This window comes from Pleurodeles waltl, chromosome 10, assembly GCF_031143425.1.
Source record: "Pleurodeles waltl isolate 20211129_DDA chromosome 10, aPleWal1.hap1.20221129, whole genome shotgun sequence".
NCBI classification, from domain to species: Eukaryota; Metazoa; Chordata; class Amphibia; order Caudata; family Salamandridae; genus Pleurodeles; species Pleurodeles waltl.
This window is the reverse complement of record NC_090449.1, coordinates 124,646,393-124,663,270: the sequence shown is the minus strand read 5'-3', so window position 1 is coordinate 124,663,270 and position 16,878 is coordinate 124,646,393.

Here is a 16,878-nt window from a genome sequence, read left to right as displayed (position 1 = left end):
AGGCAAGAAATGTTTTATTATCCCATTTACAATTCTCAGAAGGAAGAACTTGGAAGATAGGGCACATATAGTTATTTTAAAGATATGCTTGTGGGGTCAAACAGTATAATCCAGGCTATTCCATTTGGTAACATGCTGTCAGGGAAAAATTGTAAAGAGATAAACAGTTCACGTCAACCTAGGAGAAAAGGACAGGATATGAAGATGTAAAGGTGCAAGGGGACCAGACGGTGTTTATGTATGCCCTTGTGGTACCAAGTGCAGGAAAGCTGAATGCTCCAGCTAGTGGGTTCTGCTAAGCGCAGGGATAGGCGGTACTATTGTGATGTAAGTACTGCAGTGTTTAATTTGAGCCAGTGGTTTCCGGTACAGGGCACCGCCACTTTTTTTTGAGGGCCAGCACTTATTTTTTTGCCTCAAGCATTTACTGCGAGTAAAAGACAAACATGAGAAAGATGGAGGAAGAGGAAAACGTAAAAGCGTCACAAAGGTATAAAGCAGAAAGCTGCAAGAGTAAGTGGAAGGGGCAGGGAGTGGCTGTAAATGGATTAAATAGGCCAGAGATGGATTTAGGATTACCTGGCTCAGTAGTCTGTTCTCTCTCCTTTAATTGCAGTAGTCACGTGTTTCGAAGGAGAGATTTGGGCAGAGGGCACGTTTTTATTTACAAATTAACCACTGACGTACTGGCATACTTTGAAAAAGAAAACTAATCAACCATTATAAACATGAAGTTGCGAGGGCTGAACAGGGAGTCAAAAGCAGCTCTGGTCAAAATTTCCAAACTAGCCTAGCTCCCCTTCTTCCTTCTCCCTCTTTATTTTCCAATACATTTTCTGTTTCTTACATCTCTCTCTTCACGCTGTCTTATCTCTCACTCCCACTGTGCCTGCTGTAACTAACCTCAGGGAGTTTGAGAAAGTGATAGAAGCAACAGACTGTCTCTTTATTGTAAAAGCAGCCTCTGGAAGATCCAGTTCCCAAATCCCACCCCTCGTTCCTGGGAAAATGCTGATGGTATAAGTGGTCAGTCCAGCCTTAGAAGTTACCATCTAGCTATACAAGCTGCAGGACGGCTGATCCTCTTTGACTTAGCTCTTTGTGTGGAAGCGGTAAGAGAATAGGTTTACGTACTCCTCGGTGTGCAGGGAGCCAGAGAGCAAGTTAGCCCTGATATGTCCCTTTCCCTTTGATGCGTATCAACCCATACATGTGCGCCATGGTATGTAGTGTGCTGTAGGACATTTCATTTCTTAGATATGTCCCTGGGTATGAAAGTGAAAGAGTTCAGGTCACCTCTTATGTTCACCACTGGGAAGCAAAGTCCAAGGGAGCATATCGTCCCTGTCTACCTGTGAGGGATGACTACAGCCTTCAGACCTAATTGCTGGTGCAGCATTTGCTGTGAAGGTTAAAGGAGCGAAAGCCAAGTTTGTTGCGCTTGCTATGTAAACGTAATTCAAAGACCAAACTTTATTCTGCACAACAAAAACAAAAAAAGCGTGGACTAATGCACAGGGAGTTCTCCCTGCGCCATGGGTAATTGAGCGATTTTTCTTCCTGTGATCGCTATGTTTTGCATAACAGCCCTGTGCAGGTAAATCCAGTGATGACACCCTGTCCTAAAGGCAGCACGGTAACCGTCACTATAATTCGGCAGCCCAGGGGTAGACGGTCTAGCAGTTTCAAAGCTTAAGCAGATGGAGGCACACCACGCCCCCACCCCCCACCCCTCCCCCCCACCGGAGTAAACTCATTCTTCTCTCTACTCTATGGAGAACATGGGAGCTACAAGCTTGGCACAGCAGGTGTACTGCACTTTTACAGTGGCGTTTTCCCTGTGACAAACTCAAAATAACCCCAAGGCACTCTCACAAACATAGTCCATAACACATAATGTACAAGTTGCCTTCTCAGTGTAATTATTGGTACAAGTTGAAGAAAGATGAGCATCCCTACGTATGCTTAATTTGTAAACTAGATTTCTTCGGTCACACACGCCGGGAAGCTGTAGACGGGCAGGGTGGACCGCAGCTGGATACTTTAGCCCTGAGGGTCCACCAAAGTGTTGTTTCTGACAGCAAAAAGCTCCCAGTGGGGGCAAACTGTTTTTGTTGCCTGACCAAGTCACACCTTGTTTGGATACCTTTGGTGGTCAGGCTCTGTCTTCCAGGAATTAAGACATTTCTAAGGTAATTTTCTTCTTTTTGGAGCTACTCCTCTTAGTCACTCCTAGGGCTCCAAGGACCTGAAGGAAAGCCACCAGAAACTAGGACTCACTCCAACAGAAACCACCAGCACAGTCAAATTTACATTTACCTGCCTCTGGCCATCTTATCATTTTCTGGAAAGAAAAGTTGGAAATTGTTTTATCCCTGTAGCCACACAGGTTATCAGTCAACTGACCCCTGGAGACAACTTCTCTGTCCTACGTACAAGTGGAAAGAGGTCCAGTCCTTCAGGTCTACCCACATGTCACATTCTATGGTAATAAGAAGTTGCCCTTCTACCTAACCAAAACAAACTGGTTCTGGAACCTGTTTTCCTTCCCCCTGGGAATGGAATTAGGATAGCTGGAGTGTACCCTGGGATCAAAATGTCTCTCTTTCTGAGGGCTCACTTTACACTAAATTATGAATGGGGAGGTCTCACTCTAGACCCATTCACGTTTTCACAACTAATCAGGGGTAAAGTACTGGCAGGTAAGGCACCCCAAAGAGGCCAATACTAATTAGTCTAATGCAGCTTCAAGCAGAAAAAGTATAACTTTCTAAAGTCATTTCCCTGAATATTTAATAAAACTGCAAATTCACTGTTGCATTAATTGTTTCTCAAATATTGTAAACACTGCTTGAATTATTTCCAAACCTTTTCCAAACCAAAGTTCCAAAATTGCATTTCAATTGTACTTTAGCTTTTCTCATGGAAAAGTCCACAGCACATATACAATGAAAATAGGTTAGGTGGGCTAGTCACTGTGGGAATATGTCAAAATGAAATTCTTACATGTTCCACTTTTAAATACAAGAAACCCTACGATGTGGGGTACGTTGTAGACCCCAAAAGCGATTTTTACAGTGTTTGGATGTAGCTGTTCCTATGAAAATAATAAAAGTGCAATTAGGAAACTATTTTTTCTATTTTTGGTTAGACATAGGCTGTAGAAATGATTCAACCATATTTTTAAATATTTATTAAAAATCAGATTCAATTCTAAAGTTGCAAGTTTGGTAAATAAACAAGAACAGTAACTTTTAAAAAGTCAGTGCTGTCTTTGATGAGGTTTTGAAACATAACTTGAAGGAGATCAGGAGGAGACTTATATGTTATAGTTTAATAAGGGAAACTGAGCAGAAGATACTCTTAATCTTAAAATACACTTTTGCCTTCAGGGTTTAGTCTCAGTGCTGGACAGTTTGGAGTAGTTAAGTGGAAGAGGGATATTCATTACCTTAGACACACTTCTAAGTATACCACAAGCACCTACATGGGGCAAAAAGGTTCTGCTATACTGAATGAATGGAGATTTGAGCACTGTGAAATAGTGAGACAAACAGGATGTGCTGCAAAAGCGGTAAGGTTTGCCCTTAAGAACATTTCTGCCATTGGCAATGGTGTGTCCAGGATGCACCCCCCACCCCCCCACCCAACACACTGGCTAGTTAAATGAACAAAAACACTTTCTTCGTGTGGCTAAACAGAAGACAACTAGACTTGCTGTCTGTGACCTCAAAGGCGAACTGAAGGGCAGGACCTTCTCCCACTTGTACCTAGTATTGAGAAGTCTGTGTGTCTGCGGGGACAGGAACATCAAAAGCTGCAAGAGCCTTGTTTCCTGGATTTATCAGTTGACCAGATAGCACAGAACATGACTGTGCCTTGCTGGAGGTCTCTGCTGGAGTGTACCCTGGCCCGAAGTTCTTCCCACAAGTCCCGGGTGCCTTATAGTGAGTAAGAGGAACTTCCCCAGAAAGTCTGTAGTGAATTTGAGTCTTAGGAAATATTTGGACTTCCAAGGCCTCTGAAGCAGCTTCAGCAGGACATCAAAGAAAGGGTTTCCAATTTCAAGAGAACTTCTTCAAATACAGCTTTAGGCTTGCCCTGCTGTAGGACAGAGAGCTCCAAAATAGAAGCTAAGTCCGAAGTTTAAAATCTTGACAAGGAAAAAGAGTAAAAAGTGGCAGCTACAAAATTTGAATTGTCGCTTTACATATTCTTGATGCTTTTTGCCTCAAACCTTTAGAGACCTAATGTCTCGGGTCCTTCATGCTGTATTTTATTCATTTTGGTGTCCTTTTCAGAAATTGATTGTGCATTTTATTTATATTTAGTTGTTTTAACTTATTGACAGTTTTGGTTTTGCTATATACACATTTTTCTAGTCAGTTTCCTCTGTGCCACTGCTACAAGGAATTGAGCCACGGTTTTAATCACTGAAACTGTGTGCTTGACCTGACAGGATGTGGGGACTTATTACTTTGTGTAGGATTCACATCCTTCTGAACTAATAACCCATTATTGTGAAGTAACTATTTCATAAGAGGACACCACTGAAGAAGCAGTGGCCAAAGCCTTAAAACTCTGAGGGCGCTGCCTTATGTATTGCAAGGAGCACTACTGTAAAGAGGCTACCTAAGTTAACATGCCACTTTCTGCAATGCCAATCGCCACCAATGGTAATTAGTCAAGGAACACGCCATTTTAAAGTCTGGATTGACAACACAACTGTTGGTATACCCTGTGGTCAACAGAAAAAGAGATTAAAAAGTACTACTCAAAGAAGGGCTTTGCCCAAACATTTATTACCTTGAGCATCCACTGGAAAAAGGGTTTGTATTGCAAGCTTTGCTTTGTGGAAAAACTTTTTCTAAGTGAAGCAGGGGAGGGAGTTGGTTATGGTGACAAGCTATTGATCAACACTATGGGTTTGATCTGTTTATTATTAAACATCATGACACGGGAGTGTGACCTGATATATATGTTGTGAAAAACATTTAGTAAAGCCAATATGCCTCTAAGGGTTTATTGTTAATGCAGTGGGTGAAAACATGCAGACAGGCATTTTGTTACAGGGAATCTCACATATTATCACAGTAGGAAAGGGGTTTAGTGTTGGTTAGCCCCGTGATAAATCTCTTTGAGAATCCTTGTTAAGCCATTTTAGAAAGTGTTTTATATTGCTTTGAACTACTGTAATTTTGTACATATTGTAATTTTATGACAGTATACCTATAGACACCGTGCGGCAAAGCTGATACATAATACAACAGTCCTGCCCTGGTTACAGTGACAACCCACTGATAAACACTATTTTCCTGACTGGTTCAATGAAAAATGTTATTTCAGGGGCTTTAATCTTAATCTTTTTATTAGAAAATTTATGAGATCAGTAGGCCTGACATAAATATAGTGCAAAAGTCATATTTTAAAGGCAATATGTCTTCAAAGGGGTTATTACTACACTATGTTAAAGCCTATAGTCAGGCACTGCCTCATATAGATTCTCGGAGATTACTGTAGAAGGCCAGAGTTTTGGCATTGCTTCCACATTTGACAAACCCTGCAGGTAGAAATTTGCATTTGATAAACTTCGCATCAGAGGAGGTGAATATTGTCAACTGTAAATCTTTGTACATTTCTGATTCTCTGACTGTATGCCTGTGGGCTGTCTTGTACGAACGTTTATGCCAAATTCAGTGGCACAATTTGGTCATCATGACAAGCAAAGGATAAAGTTTAGAGGACTGATTGGTTATTTGGAATAAGATATGTCTGATATGTTTGGTATGAAATGTTATGACAAAGGTAGTGGGCCTGCTCAACTGATTGTGAAATGCATTTATTAAAGTCAATAGGCGTTTAAGAATGAAAAGCTGGTATTTTGTTATTGAAACATGCTTTAAGCAGCTCAGCTTTCTTCGATTAGGAAATATCTTTGCTTGTCCAGGAACAGATTAGAGGAAGCTGGATTATTAATGTTATTGTTAGTCAATGGGACACTGTAAAAAATGCAATGGCAGTGTTTTCTGCCAGAGCACGTCAAAAGTACCATTATCAGGCTTTTAAGACCACCAGAGATCTTCAGGGGAATAAATGTACCAGTTCAAAATCAATATCTTTACTGATACTGACAGTAACTAGGAACTCTTTTTAAATAATATGCACTTCTTAAGACTTTTCATTTCAGAGGGCTATATTACAGGTGTTTTGCCGAACTTAAAGGCATTCATTTTGTCCGCCATATAAGGATAAAAGCCAGTACATGTCATGGCCACAGGCAACCAACAGATTTCTGCCACAGAAAAAGTAAGTAAATTCTACATAGGTGTCGAATTGCCACCATAATAGCAAGAGTGATTGGTATAACTGAAGAGTAGGACAAGTTTAGTATTCCAGTAGGATCCATACTAAAATTCCAAGGTTCCACCAAATGATGCTGGACATCTAGTTATCTGCACGTGTGTCTTCTAAAACACAAAGTCTGACTGTGCCCCTGCCACCGCTGCGCCCACGCCATGAGGGAAGGCTTGGGGAACCTGAGCAGAGATGCAGTGAGGACTGCACATCCTGGAGCATAGCTACCATTGGTGCAGTGGTATTTGCCCCGAAGAATGAGAGGCTCACTGTACTCCAATTAAAACTATCTTTTACTATTTTAATACTATACCATAAACCCTCTATACCCAAACTCAATCAAACTGTTGAGTTTCAGCCTTCTTGATTTGGGGTGCATTTAGAGTCCCTAATACACCATGTTCTGCCATAACCTTCCACTTTAATTATGTATGGAGTTCTGCAGTGTGCTACATAACACATGGATCTGCATAAGACCGCCCATGGAAGTGGGTACACAAAGGAACATGGGGAGCACTCAAAGTCATGGCTGATCATAAAGATATACTGCTTTCTTCCATATTGTCCTCAGAAGTCTTGGGGAGAGAGCTGGACACGGCAGGGTAAGTTTGCAACAAGGGCTGACTGGTATTAGCCATCTTATCAGCCAAGTAGAACTGGGCGTAAGGGGAATGAAGACTGGAAAGCTCTGAATGGGGTTGGAGTAGGATTCGAGCAGAGTTGGAGCAAGATTGTAATAGGTTGGCGCAGTAGTTCACCCAGTCTGAACAGCCAGTTAGAGGCAATGGGAACGAGGCTTGAGAAGAGAAGGGTCAGCCGTTTCAGCTGCATGATAGTCATGCAACTTACCAATTGAGTGATAAATTGAACAGAAAGCTGCAGTGGAGTAAATCGTCAGAGGGTTTGAATGAGTATATGGGCCTGACTGGCAAGCCTTAGATGTTAGACCGATCATGGGGGAATGTGCTCAGGATATTAGCAATGGTGGGTGAGTAGAAACGATTTGGAGTACAGGAAAGGCAATGGACAAACCGTGTGAAGGGATGAGCTAACATCCAAGATTTACTGTCTGATGAAAGATGCATGCCAAAGATTTTGGCCCTCTGGGTAGTTGTCTTGTGGCCTCCAGGCTTGTGTTCATACCTCGTGAATCTGTGGCATAGGGGGAAACTGACAGGAGCCACACTGACTTCCCTATAGAATATTGCACAGGATGTGGCAGTAAAGAGACTAGATATATCTTCCGGACCAAAATGGGGTATTATTAAGTGGGACCCTCCTCTTTAGTTCTGAAAAGTCAAGATACATGACAGTATGGTAGGTACCCATATTTATTATGCAATGCATACTGTAGGAAAATGTCAAGAAATTAGTACTAGCAATATTAGAGCATTAGCATAGGTGAATAATAAAACAAATACAATGAAGAAAATGCCTAACATATTATAAGAAGTATCCTGTATTGTTTGCTGCAGTTCTGATGAAATGTGATCCTCTTCCCATATCCTGCCACATGTTAGTGATATCCCCGCTTTGTTTCCGTGGGCAAAGGAATCTGGTGCTCATCCTTCAGAATGACACTCGGTAACTGGATTTTTTACTCTCGGTAACTGATTTTTTTATTTTTATACTAAGTTACGGTGAATAAAAAGTCAGTACTCGTTTCTAAGATGTTCAAGAAAATAAAGAATGGTAATTATACACGAATAAGACACTGTTTTTCTGCAAACTTGGTATTTTTAAACTGCTGTTTTTGTTCTACCCGTGTTTGTATGAATTTACCTCTTGTTTTTTCTGCAACCATCGTCCTTGTAAACTCCTGTTTTTTTCTGCCCATGACTGTCTGAATTTACCCCTTGCCTATCTGCAAACTTGATACCTCTAAACTGCTGTTTTTGTTTAACCTGTGACTGTATGAATTTCCCTCATTGTTTTTCACAAATACTTTATGAAGCCTAATCCCCCTCCTTACAAGGTTTAGAAAAGCTGAATACACTTCAGTGGCTAACCAGAGTGTGTTTAGGAGACTGCTTAATCTGCTCTGTGGTTTAAACTGTGCTTGGAATGTGTATGCAGCACTTGTTTTTGGCTTGAAAATGTGATTAGCTTGAGTGCGCGAAAAGCAGTATTTCAGTGGTTTCAAAATTGTCCTTTACCTGAAAAGTAGAATCTGGTAGCTAGGAAGTGTGGATTGTGCCTGTCTGTATACAAGGAGATGCTGAATAGAGGAACACTTCCCTCCCCCCTTCAATAGCAGCCTGGGCTTACGGTCACTTGCCTCTTATATAGGTTTCTATTGGTTGTTGCATCTGTTGCTGTGATTGGTCGCTAGGGCTAGTATTTCTATGGATTAAGGGCTTAGGGTTGGAGTTGTGATTGGTTGTTATGGCTAGGGTTCTGATTGGAGGGCTAGGAATCCTATTGGACTTAGGGGCTTAAGGTTTGGTTTTGATTGGCTGTTAGGGTTAGGGCTGTGATTCGTTAATAGGGCCAGGTCTCCCATTGGCTTTAGGCTTTAGAGTTAGGATTGTGATTGGCTAGGGCTTAGCTAGGGCTTGGCTAGTAGGGCTATTTAAGCCTAGTGGTAAGGGTGCCTTGGCCCGGGCTAAGGGTGGAGAGGTCTAGGGCAGTTGCCTGTTTGGGCCTGGTTGGTACTGGGGTCAGAATTGCTGCCCAATTTTCAAGCAACTACCTTAATCTCTCTACATCCTCCAACATCCAAACACAATATCAGCAAAGGCATTCAACTCATGCACAACAAACAAACCTCATACATATTTCAATGTCTCAAAATCCACTACAAACCCCACATACCACACTGTACACAATTCTACCCCAAATACACCACTATGTCACCTTCATTCTCACACAAAACACAACTCTGCCCTATACTACTAACACATCCCCAACACAACACAAAGCCACATTATACATAACTTTAATGCATCAAGACACACATTCCCTGTTCATAGAAAACACCAGCTCTATCCTGTACTTGCTTCTAGCAGACCCCTTTTTATCATGATGACACCTATACCCAGCCTTAAATCACACCATCCACCAACACCCTGCTCCTCTTTTTACTAGTTACACACAACCATACAATCTTTTCACCCTGCTCTGCCACACATATTACTTCTTTCCGTGATCAAGTCTAACACAAATGCTCATAACTCCTGTCCATCCCCTCTTACGCACCACACTGTTCTCCAAAACACATCACCACCCCCGAACTATTCAAATCCCCCTCACTAGCAGTAACTCACATAAAAAATCCTTCACAGAAAACCACTACATCAATATCTCTTCTCATTACTCTATAAAAACAACCACATGCCAGCACATCAAAATCACACAATTTTTCATAATACTTTTAGTAACATCCACTCCCACCCTGATGACCAACAAATAATACAAATCCTGAACCAACTTTACTCCAAAATTCTCTATCTTCACCAACATCTACCACAAACATCCCAACACACCAACATTCATTCACTGCCTCTCATCCATTGCACAATTTAGAGCCTTAGAATATGACCCACATGCTCCAAGGCCACCCCTAACCCATACTCTTTCCTCCCTAAACAGATGGGAACAAAATAAACAACATGCCACTCTTCACAATTTCACATCCCTGCGTCTATTAAGCAACAAGGCTACTCTATAAAAACACCACAACTCACCATGTCGCTCTCAACCATCATCGACACACACAAACCCAACAAAATGCTTCCTAAGCCTGCTGGACGAGGAACAAAATATGGAAAAACAACACTATTGTGACCCTCATACAGTTAATATCAGCACAAACGACACACCCGCTACAAGTTCAAAATATACTGCTCACTCTTCTCCAAAACAAAATCACACCACAACAGAAACTCTAAACTACTTATAAATGCTCAATCACTCTCTAAAAACAAGCACCACATCTACGACCTACTCACTGACACACAACCTGACTTACTTTTCATAACTGAATCATGGTTGGCAGATGACATGGCCCCAGTGTTGCATGATGCCATTCCTCCAACCTATCAAGCCATCACACAAAACCATATAGGCCAAAGAGGAGGTGGACTAGCTGTTATATTCAAACAAGCAATAAATCACAGCCAAACGGACAGCTCCATACAAGGTTGTGAAGCCCTCATCACCAGATGCAACCCTTAACCAACTTCCTCCTGTAACATCCTCCTCCCTTACAGACCACCACCTAGTAATTCAAGATTCCCAGACACATATCTAAACACAGTTTCAAACCTTATAACACTATACTTCAACCTATGCATTCTTGGGGACCTAAACATTTGGTTTGACAAACCCAATATGTACCATCCAAAAGCTATCATCATGAGCATAGTCACATTGAATCTAGATCAGATGATACACAATCCCACACACATCACTGGACACATCCTAGATGCCATTTTTGCAAACCCTGAACTAGTTACCGTTCAAAGCATCACGCTAGTCACATGGTCAGACCACCATTTGGTAACTTTCCAACACAAAACACCACAAATCAACACACCCAAACCACCTTACATACATCCACCTATCGGTCATGGAACAAACTTAATTTTGAATACTTAGAAACACACCTAACAGCCAACACAGATCTAGACACAATAAATTCTGTTCAAACCTTTGAGTGGCTACAGGAAGCTTTCGACATCCTTATACCATTCAGAAAAACAAAACATGGCAAGAAAGCAAGCACCTTGGAGAAATACAGAACTAAAAATGATAAAACAACAACTCAGAATGCTGCAACCAACCTGGATCAAAGCACACAACATTCAAAAGACAAACGTCATCTACACAAATGTAACACAACATACAAATTATCAATCAAAAAAGCAAAAAAAGGTTCTACTCAGAATTCAAAATGCTATATCTGCTAATAAATAACTTTTTATAATTCTCAAAGAATTTTGAAAACCTAAATGCATGGAAAGAACTCATCCCATTACTCAAGAATTCACCGACATACTGGCAAATCATTACACAACCAAGGCAAAGACATTGGACTCTTTTTTAAAACAAAGAAAGACCACCAGCACCAACCGGTTTACAAAAATCCCCTCTAAGAGTAGGCCAATCCAGCCTCTGCACTCCTTCAAACAATTATCACAAAGTGATTTTATGGATCTGGTCAAAGCAAGCAGGCCTTCTGGCTGCCCTTGTGACCCTTGTCCACCACACATCTTCAAGGACATTCTTTAATCTACTTCTGCTGCCCCACCAGTGCGAAGAATCATTAATAATTCTTTAACTATGGGAACCTTTCCTGAATACCTTAAAAAGGCATGCATAAGCTCATTATTAAAGAAAACAAACCTAGACCTCATGACCCCAACAACTACAGACTAATTACAAATGGACCTTTCCTGGGCAAACTGATAGAAAGAGCAGCATTTACCCACAATTCATTGAAGATAACGCCATACTTTCAGACTACCAAACAGCATTCCGCCCAGGAAAAGGCACAGAATCTGCCCTCATGGCCATCTGGGATGATCTTAAAACCCCAATAGACCGCAATGGAGTTGCTGCACTTAATCTTTTGGACCTCTCAGCTGTCTTTGACACAGCTGACCATGATATCCTAATACAAAGACTCCAGGAAGCCAGCATAGGGGGAACTGTTCTCAACTGGAACACATCCTACCTTCAAAACAGAACAAATGTCATCTATACTCCCCCTTTCCAAACCCTACTTCACAAAAGCAGGGGTCCCTTAAGCCTTGCTCATCTCACCCATGCTTTTCAAAATCTACATGATGCAATTAATGGCAAGGATCAATGAATTTCAGCTCAAATGCTACAACTATACCGATGACACACAAAAAACTCCTAAAACTGGAATGCCCAAAAGACACTGGAAACTCCCAAATCTTCTGTTGCTTCAGAGCCGTTGATCAGTTCATGATATAGAGCCATTTCAAATTGAATGCTTCCAAAACGGAAATACTCACATGTAGCAATTAGAAAAATTATGACGTACTCTGAGCCTGGCCTGACACCCCGAATTTCCACACAATGTACAAGCTACTATCTTTCTTGTACTATCTAAACCGGATAGCCTGTAGGTTACTGATTACCTCTACCATGGTTCAACTCTATCTAATATGAAAAAACGACACTGCATTCAGAACTCGGCTGCCAGACTACTTCTACAAATAAAGCCACAAGCACACATCTCCCCTCCGCTCAAGATTGGCACCCCACCTCATAACACCACCATACAAGAAAAAGACAATATCTGGCACATCTTTCTCTGTTGAAGCGGCCAAACTATGGAATTCATTATCCCCAAATATAAGATCCACGAATAACTATCTTAACTTCAGAAGACTACTAAATAGTTTTTCCTGCATAACCACCATACTCAAACAGCAATGGACCGCATATCCCTGTGTACGTAAACAGTTATAATTTGATTATATGTATGTATCTAGATATGTGTATTTCTTTATACAAATATGTATAACTATTTTAACTTAAATACTCTTTAGGCCTGTTTAACAAAAGTATATTTTACTTATTATTAAAAGTACATATGTATGGATATATATATATATATATATATATATATATATATATATATATATATATATATATATATGTGTGTGTGTATGTTATTCTATGCTTAACTTGTTCATAGGTCATTGCATAGCTTCTATATCCGTTGTTTGATTAGATGCTTATGAGTCTGTTTTTATTTTTTCTATCACAATAGGTATTATCTTGACTATTTATCTACAACTTAAAATACTGCAACTCTTGAAAATCTGTGTTTATACCATACAACTTTAAATCTCAATATATTACATTCCTTTCACATATATTCCTTTACAATGTAATAAGGTATCTATATATTTCTTACTTTAGTCCTACTGTTCAAGAAAATACTCTCTCAATAGCTTTACTCTGTCTTACCACCACCCTATACCTCTAACTATCTATCCTCTATCTTCACTCTCTATCTCATCCCAAACCCATTCTACTACTATGATCTGCAAAATAATCATTACTAGACTCTTCCCTCCTCAATCCCTCCTAGCTTACCCCAAACCTTAATTTACTGCTATGATCTCCCAAACAACCCTATTACATTCTCCTATATTTACCTCTCCTTTACTCATCCCAAATCTCATTTTACTACTATGGTATCCCAATTAACACTTCTGGATTCTCTCCTCCTCTATCCCTCCATTATTCTATTCAATCTAGCTATAAGACTCACATGTCCTCTGCTCAAATTAACTCATACCTCTCCATGCTAATACTAATACTGTACTCATATTTCCCTATACTAATCCACCACTAATCTGTTTGGGTTCCGGATTAGAGTGCTGCTCGCCGAAAAGTGCTTCAACACCTCGTCAGGGGTAGTAAGGGCCATATAAATACAACTACAGTACAGCAATTTGGATTCTGCTTGTCGTAAGGAATATGTATTCTATTGCCAACAAAACATCAATAGTGATACAGAATAACTTTCCAAATATAGTAAAACATCAGTAACCTACAGGCCTTGATAACATGGAAATTGTATAATAAACATTTTATATTACTCTTCCAAAGGCAGAGGTTACGAATAAAGGCCACAAACCCCAGGACTGTGGGGGGAAGGGGGAAAAGGGGTGAAATAATACAATGTTTACCTTCTAAATTACCCAAATGGCAGGAAAAGCATGTGAAATAATGTGTAAATTATGCAAATAGCACTTTGATTTAATTCAAATGAAAACTGAATGCAAGCGCATAGCTCACGTTTAAAAGTCACTTGAGGGACCGGCAAAGGGATTCATTCGGGAAGAAAAATGTCTCTCAACACATTTTCTGCTCAAAACTGTCTCTTACAAAACAGTTTCTGCACAAACCAGTTTTTGTACAGATCAGTCAACAGCAGGGAAATGTCATGCTGGAGTAATAATAATTTGTGCGATGTGAGCAAAGTGAATCTGCACAAATTACACCAAGAAAATGGAAATTTTGCAAATTGCTGGGAGGCGGGAAAATAGCAGAGGAAAAAAAGAGAACCAGGAGCCAATAAAGGCCTTAGACCTTAGTGGGCTTATTAGGAGTACTATAAGCTGGGCTGAGGTTATTGCAGGATAGGGGTGAAAAGAGATGTGGGAAGGAATGGTGCTGAAGAGAGTAAATATGGGCAAAGAAAGGAAGACCATAAGAGGTAGTGAGTCTATATCCTATGTTGGCTGAGTGGGCCTGGGACCAGTGCTGCAACTTGAAAAAAATATTTTGGTAACTCATAAAATCGGGGGTAAAAGTGTGGCAGAGGAATCAGGGTGCAGTCACGTGGGACAGAGCTTGAAAAGCAGACTATGACAGTCAAATTGTAAATTTATTGATAAAAACATCTGCTGCAAAGAAATTTGTGAAAAGGACATACGTGACAGTAAATCTGTTCTAGATTACTTAATTTCACAAAGTTGTTGCATTTTAAAATATCTTGCAGGGTTAAGACACTTGCTGCAGAGATCATTGTGTGCTCAGTCATTTTAAAGGGATTATATTAGGGGGTCAGATGATTCTCATCAGCGGCCGCCGCATAACTCAATGAGAGGGTGGGGGGGAGGGGGAGATGGCGGAGTTGAGGTAAAAATAAAAAATATAAAAGCACTTACCTTGCTTCCATCCCTGCTTCCATCCCTGCCGCCTCCTGCCGCCTTGGGCTCCTCCTTCTCTGGTGTCCCGGCATTCACTGGAACACCAGCACAGGCTCCCCAGCAATCCTGGTGCTGCTTTCATGCAAAACCTAGCACGAAAGCAGATGCAGCATTGGTCTAAACAGAAGTGACTGCCGCTCAGAGACAGCCCTGGGGTCTTTGAAGTTTCTCCAGCCCAGCTGTTAAACACAGCAGAGCTGGAGAAACTTAAGTGCGCATGTGTGTTTTGCCGGCCTCAGACACTTAGGTGCACTCTCCCCTTCTGCCCCCTTCCACCTCCCGTGGCCCAGACCCACCGCTCCCTGCACTGCTGGATATGCCATAAGCAGAAAAATTAAACAATAGCAAACTATTGTTTTATTTTTCTGCTTCTGGCTCAGCCAGTGGGACGACGCTCCTTCGCCATAGTGAAGGAGGCGCCCCTAATGGTTCTAGTGGTTAACACAGTTCTGTGTTTTGTCCAGTCATGGTTTTGACTCAAAATAACATAGAGGGTTAATGTACCTGAACATCGTGTAACATGGAGATCACACATTTGTATCTGATTTAGAAAGGTAAGTGGGCTACTGCTTTTGAAACTGAGCTTTTTTTTTAATTCCAGCTAATTTATAAGCCTTTTAATGTAGCACAGTATTCCATTTATAGGCATTAAGAAGCTGCATGCAACTGTAAATCATGGGTTTAGATTCTTATAGTTTTTTCCTCAATCTGTTATTATTCTATAATTGTAAAGAAGGGTTCCTTAGGGAAGTAATGAAGTCTTGTTAGTACAGCCAACCACAAGCACTGTGTTACATTTTATATCCTGACTTTGAGTTTTTCCTATTCACTCGTAACATATATTGGCTACAAGTATGGATGATGTGTTTCCTACACCTTAAAACATTAAGGGGGTCATTCTGACCCTGGCGGTAAGATCCGCCAGGGCCAACGACCGCGGGAGCACCGCCAACAGGCTGGCGGTGCTCCCTTGGGCATTCTGACCGCGGCGGTACAGCCGCGGTCAGAAACAGAAAACCGGCGGTGTACCGCCGGTTTTCCGCTGCCCTGGGGAATCCTCCATAGCGGCGCAGCTTGCTGCGCCGCCATGGGGATTCCGACCCCCATACCGCCAGGAAGAGAATGGCGGTCTGGGGTGTCGTGGGGCCTCTGCAGTGCCCATGCCAATGGCATGGGCACTGCAGGGGCCCCCGTAACAGGGCCCCACAATGATTTTCAGTGTCTGCATTGCAGACACTGAAAATCGCGACGGGTGCAACTGCACCCGTCGCACCCCTTCCACTCCGCCGGCTCCATTCGGAGCCGGCATCCTCATGGAAGGGTGTTTCCCGCTGGGCTGGCGGGCGGCCTTCTGGCGGTCGCCCGCCAGCCCAGCGGGAAACCCAGAATACCCGCGGCGGTCTATTGACCGCGCAGCGGTATTCTGGCGGGCCCAGCCAGTCAGAATGACCCCCCAATTGTCTTAAGTAACACTTCCTGTACATTCATTAACACACACTTATGATTTATTGTGCCTCGGTATGTGATGTAAAGCACTCTGGCACCCTACACTGGGATGAGTAGCGCTGTAAAAGATTTAAAGAAAACAATAAGTGCTATTTAAATCAATATTTGTTTAACTACTCATTCAGACAGATATTCTTGTATGCTTCGAGTGCAACCACACCACTTACATTTGGAGTTGAAAAAAAGTTAAAAAACAGCCTCCAGCAGTTTCTCTTAAGTACTTGTGAAGTGATAACAAGCTGAGCACCTTTGCTACCTTCCATTGAATTGGCATCTAGGTGTTGGGCTGCAGATGGCTCCCATCCAGGATGATGCT